We start from the raw sequence: 5,884 nt of genomic DNA, 5'->3' as shown, positions 1-5,884 counted from the left end.
ATCTTATCAGCTGCAGACAGTGCTTGAACCAATTTCAGATGATAAGGTTTCATAACTAACCCTTTTCGTAGGACTCTCCATACAGTTGATTGTGGAATTTGCAGCTCTCTGCTAGCTCTGCGAGTCGGTTTTCCTGGGCTGCGAACAAAGGCTTGCTGGATGCGTGCTACATTTTCATCACTCGTTCTCGGCCGTCCAGAACTTTTCCCTTTGCACAAACACCCATTCTCTGTAAACTGTTTATACCAACGTTTAATACACCTACTATCAGGAGGTTTAACACCATACTTCGTTCGAAATGCACGCTGAACAACTGTCGTCGATTCACTTCTGCCGTTCTCAATAACACAAAAAGCTTTCTGTTGAGCGGTCGCCATCTTAGCATCAACTGACGCTGACGCCTAGTCAACAGCACCTCAAGCGAACAAATGTACAACTAAATGAAACTTCATAGCTCCCTTAATTCGCCGACAGATAGTGCTTAGCTCTGCCTTTTGTCGTTGCAGAGTTTTAAATTCCTAAAGTTGTGGTATTCTTTTTGAATCACCCTGTATACTACTTACCGTGTAGAGGTCCCGTTATAGCCAGCAAATGACATTAGCAATTAATTTAAAATAACTTGCGCCTATATACTACCTATTTCACACTATAGAGAAACAAAGATATTTAAAATGTCTAAAGCGATGTCGTCGAATATTGACACTCACAGCAAGAGCTGGACCTCGGTAAAGATGCGGCAAGCCAGCGCAGCCTCCATGTTGGGGCAATCCGGACGAACGTCGGGCCACGCCCATTGGTATAATCAGGCGCCACAACCTCGCGGCCGTGTCATAAGAACGACCGCAGCAGACAAGCTGCTGTGCTGATTCACTGGACGACGCCTCGCAAAGTGTGTCTCGGAGTGTTAACCGTCGTCGAGTCAATTCAGCGTAATATTTCTCAGGCTTACAAGAGGAATAGCTCTACATACAGGTATTACGAGAGTTCACTGTACTACACTGTGTGTTGTAGTAGTGGGTACCTATTCATTTTCAGCAGCGGAATGGACCTGTCAAATCACCGCTACCGGGCAGCACAGTTGTTACTTGGCCACTAAGTATTAAACAACCGCAAACAACTGCAAACTGCCACAGAAGGGGCGATAAATGAAATTTAAGTTGTTTATTAATTAATAAAGTGCTTGTGCTTGTACACAACTTCATGCCATTGTCGTGACTTGCGTAATATGCTCTTTTTTAATTGTCTGCTGTCGGTGCAGTGGAGATAACAGTAACCCTACAGTCTATATGCTATTCAGAAGAAAGTACTGTGTTTCCAGTTTTGAATGGGTACCGAGCGCTTACACTGTTCAGTTTGTCAACATGCCTCGCAGGGAAGTTTCAACCGTGGACCGTGAGTGCATTGTAATTTTACGGTAGGAAATGATTGTCAGTACGGGAGATGGCGCGTCAAAGAGGCGTACGGCCGACGAACGTCGATCGAACATACAACTGTTTATCGTGTCATACGGAATACTGAAGACCCATGCCCCAGTAATCAGTCGCCAGTGGTCAGCTAGAAAAACTCCTTGTCGCTGCATAAATTCTGCAGAAAAGAAGTGTAATGTACGTCGGCAGACAAGACTATGATTACAGTTTCGGAGAAACTATGACTCATTTAAAAAAAAGAGCTTCACAAATCGAGCAAGTCAATAACACTTCGCTCCGTCACTGGCGTTTGTGCAAGGAGTTATTCGGTGTGGCATTTAGTCTTAGAATTGTTGGATGTTCTCCTGAGGGACCTCGTGCCAAATTCTGTTCATTTGGATCTTTAGATCGTCAAAATCTCGAGATAGTTGGAGAGCTCTCTCCATAATACTGGAAACGTTCTTAACTGGAGAGAGATCCGGCGAACTTGCTGGCCCAAGTTAGGTTTAGCAAGCACGGCGACAAGCAGTAGAAACACTCGCCGCAGGCGGATGGCCATTATCTCGCTGAAATATAAGACTGGTTTACCATGAATGACAACAAAAGGGGGAGTAGAATATCGTCGAAGTACTGCTCTCAGGGGGTTTTCTGCGGAAGATAACCTAACATATCGCACGGCTGTCTGCGGAGTCTTCAGTCACGTCTTCGCTGACAACTGGGGCTCGATTCGATACACTCATTGAGATTCCAGGCCGAAGATGTGACTGGTGACTCTCCAGGCAAGAGTGGGATCCACACTGTCACCCGCCATGTGGCCCGACAACCAGTAGTGATGGATGGCGTGGGGTGATATTCATTTTCATAGCAGGACACATATGTTATCCGTAGCACTCTTAGAACACAACGGTACGTCGGCTATATTCTACGCCCCTACAACCATTACGAAATTTTGACAATCTAACATACGAACTGGTAAACTGGCAATGGCAAGGATAGCGTTTCTGAAGAAGAGAAATTTGTTAAGATCGAGTATAAATTTTATTGTCATGAAGTCGTTTCTGAAAGTATTTGTATGGAGTGTAGTGGAAGTGAAACATGGACGATAAATAGTTTGGACAAGAAGAGAATAGAAGCTTTCGAGATGTGGTGCTATAGAAGAATGCTGAAGATTATATGGGTAGATCACATAACTAATGAGGAGGTATTGAATAGAATCGGGGAGAAGAGGAGTTTGCGGCACAACTTGACAAGAAGAAGGACCTGTTGGTAGGACATGTTCTGAGGCATCAGGGGATCACAAATTTAGCATTGGAGGGCAGCGTGGAGGGTAAAAATCTTAGAGGTAGACCAAGAGATGAATATCCTAAGCAGATTCAGAAGGGTGTAGGTTGCAGTAAGTACTGGGAGATGAAGAAGCTTGCACAGGAGAGAGTAGCATGGAGAGCTGCATCAAACCAGTCTCAGGACTGAAGACCACAACAACATACCAACTGGATAAAATTTGGCATGATATCCTTCAGGAGCAGATCCTACAAATTTACCAGTCTATGCCACGCCGAATTATTGCTTGCTTATGGGCCGGTGGTGAACCAACGCGTTATTGCCGTGCTCAATTTTTTAAGCTCTTTCTCTTGAAGAAATCGTTCAGTAACAAGTGCTTTTTTGCGTTGCCATCCTCCCCAGCAAGCTCAGAAGTATTTATTTTGTAAATAAAAAACTCCTTTTCTTGCTGCAATGGTTTTTATTTTTCCCTGATGCGTTTCGCTTTTTTTCTTTTTACTCTAGATAATCTTCAGTGGTACCTAGAAGGATACAGTTTTTTTTGTGACAAGTGTTATTTTTAGATTACAAAACAGTTCACGTCTCACTTTTTATTTACGTAAGTGACTACTTACAATTCTTCTCATTTTTTGTGTGCATCTGCGCTTCCTCTACTTAAATAAACTGTGCGAACATAAAGGTTTGGAGAGTAAAAATGTGCTTATTTTTCGTAAATGAGGTGGCAGTGTGACCTCCAGCATGTGACCAGATGAGAGGAAACGCAGACGCCAACCAAAACGCGAAGAGCTGTGACTAATCACTTATTTACATAAAGAACGAGACATGAACTGTTCTGTATTCTGAAAACAAGACTGTATCGTTCTAGATCCCACTGAAGATGAATTAGAGTAAAAAAAGGCGAAACGTGTCTGGGGATAATAAAATGCAGTGCAGCATGAAAATGCGGCTTTTATTTACAAATCAACTAAATCATCCAATTGTTATGAAACTGAAATCATAGCCGGCCGGAGTGGCTGAGCGGTTCTAGGTGCTACAGTCTGGAACCGCGCGAACGCTACGGTCGCAGGTTCGAATCCTGCCTCGGGCATGGATGTGTGTGATGTCCTTAGGTTAGTTAGGTTTAAGTAGTTCTAAGTTCTATGGGACTGATGACCTCATAAGTTAAGTCCCATAGTGCTCAGAGCCATTTGAACCATTTGAAATCATTTATTTGTCTATACATGTACATCCCGTAAACCGATTCCCGTCGCATTCGGATAATTTCTTCTTGGTGCGACGTTGTTTTAGTCTCAGAGGGTAATCGTAGCACACAGCCGCCTTCACACCATCAGTTATGCTTCTATAATCACACGTTAAGAAGGTACACCATTGAATGTGTTGTCTTAGGGATGGGCTGCTACATGAGATACGTTTAATTGATGACAATGTTTCCGCTGATCCCAATAATAGTTTTCAGGAAACCCTTAATTATTTCTTGGTCCCGTGAAGGCCATGAGGTACAATGAAAGCAGTGAAACGGTTCGCATAGGTATAACAGTTTTTTCTGTGTTTTGTGTAATTAGAGAAATCATTCTAAACTTTTATTTATTTAAGTTTCAAAACAATATATTGATGCTAGTTTCAACAAGAAAATATTAACTTTTCAACAATAGAAATTTTTCTACTAATTTTTTTGGTTAAGGGAGTGAGATACACTCCTGGAAATGGAAAAAAGAACACATTGACACCGGTGTGTCAGACCCACCATACTTGCTCCGGACACTGCGAGAGGGCTGTACAAGCAATGATCACACGCACGGCACAGCGGACACACCAGGAACCGCGGTGTTGGCCGTCGAATGGCGCTAGCTGCGCAGCATTTGTGCACCGCCGCCGTCAGTGTCAGCCAGTTTGCCGTGGCATACGGAGCTCCATCGCAAACACTGGTAGCATGCCGCGACAGCGTGGACGTGAACCGTATGTGCAGTTGACGGACTTTGAGCGAGGGCGTATAGTGGGCATGCGGGAGGCCGGGTGGACGTACCGCCGAATTGCTCAACACGTGGGGCGTGAGGTCTCCACAGTACATCGATGTTGTCGCCAGTGGTCGGCGGAAGGTGCACGTGCCCGTCGACCTGGGACCGGACCGCAGCGACGCACGGATGCACGCCAAGACCGTAGGATCCTACGCAGTGCCGTAGGGGACCGCACCGCCACTTCCCAGCAAATTAGGGGCATTGTTGCTCCTGGGGTATCGGCGAGGACCATTCGCAACCGTCTCCATGAAGCTGGGCTACGGTCCCGCACACCGTTAGGCCGTCTTCCGCTCACGCCCCAACATCGTGCAGCCCGCCTCCAGTGGTGTCGCGACAGGCGTGAATGGAGGGACGAATGGAGACGTGTCGTCTTCAGCAATGAGAGTCGCTTCTGCCTTGGTGCCAATGATGGTCGTATGCGTGTTTGGCGCCGTGCAGGTGAGCGCCACAATCAGGACTGCATACGACCGAGGCACACAGGGCCAACACCCGGCATCATGGTGTGGGGAGCGATCTCCTACACTGGCCGTACACCACTGGTGATCGTCGAGGGGACACTGAATAGTGCACGGTACATCCAAACCGTCATCGAACCCATCGTTCTACCATTCCTAGACCGGCAAGGGAACTTGCTGTTCCAACAGGACAATGCACGTCCGCATGTATCCCGTGCCACCCAACGTGCTCTAGAAGGTGTAAGTCAACTACCCTGGCCAGCAAGATCTCCGGATCTGTCCTCCATTGAGCATGTTTGGGACAGGATGAAGCGTCGTCTCACGCGGTCTGCACGTCCAGCACGAACTCTGGTCCAACTGAGGCGCCAGGTGGAAATGGCATGGCAAGCCGTTCCACAGGACTACATCCAGCATCTCTACGATCGTCTCCATGGGAGAATAGCAGCCTGCATTGCTGCGAAATGTGGATATACACTGTACTAGTGCCGACATTGTGCATGCTCTGTTGCCTGTGTCTATGTGCCTGTGGTTCTGTCAGTGTGATCATGTGATGTATCTGACCCCAGGAATGTGTCAATAAAGTTTCCCCTTCCTGGGACAATGAATTCACGGTGTTCTTATTTCAATTTCCAGGAGTGTAATAATTGTAAAATGGTAAATCTGTTGTTAGATTCCTTACCTCCAGGTGTTCCCTCAGATTTCTCAGCACTGTTCAGAAACGTTCGTT

This window comes from Schistocerca nitens, chromosome 8, assembly GCF_023898315.1.
Source record: "Schistocerca nitens isolate TAMUIC-IGC-003100 chromosome 8, iqSchNite1.1, whole genome shotgun sequence".
In the NCBI taxonomy this organism is placed as follows: domain Eukaryota; kingdom Metazoa; phylum Arthropoda; class Insecta; order Orthoptera; family Acrididae; genus Schistocerca; species Schistocerca nitens.
Note: the sequence above shows the minus strand (reverse complement) of the source record.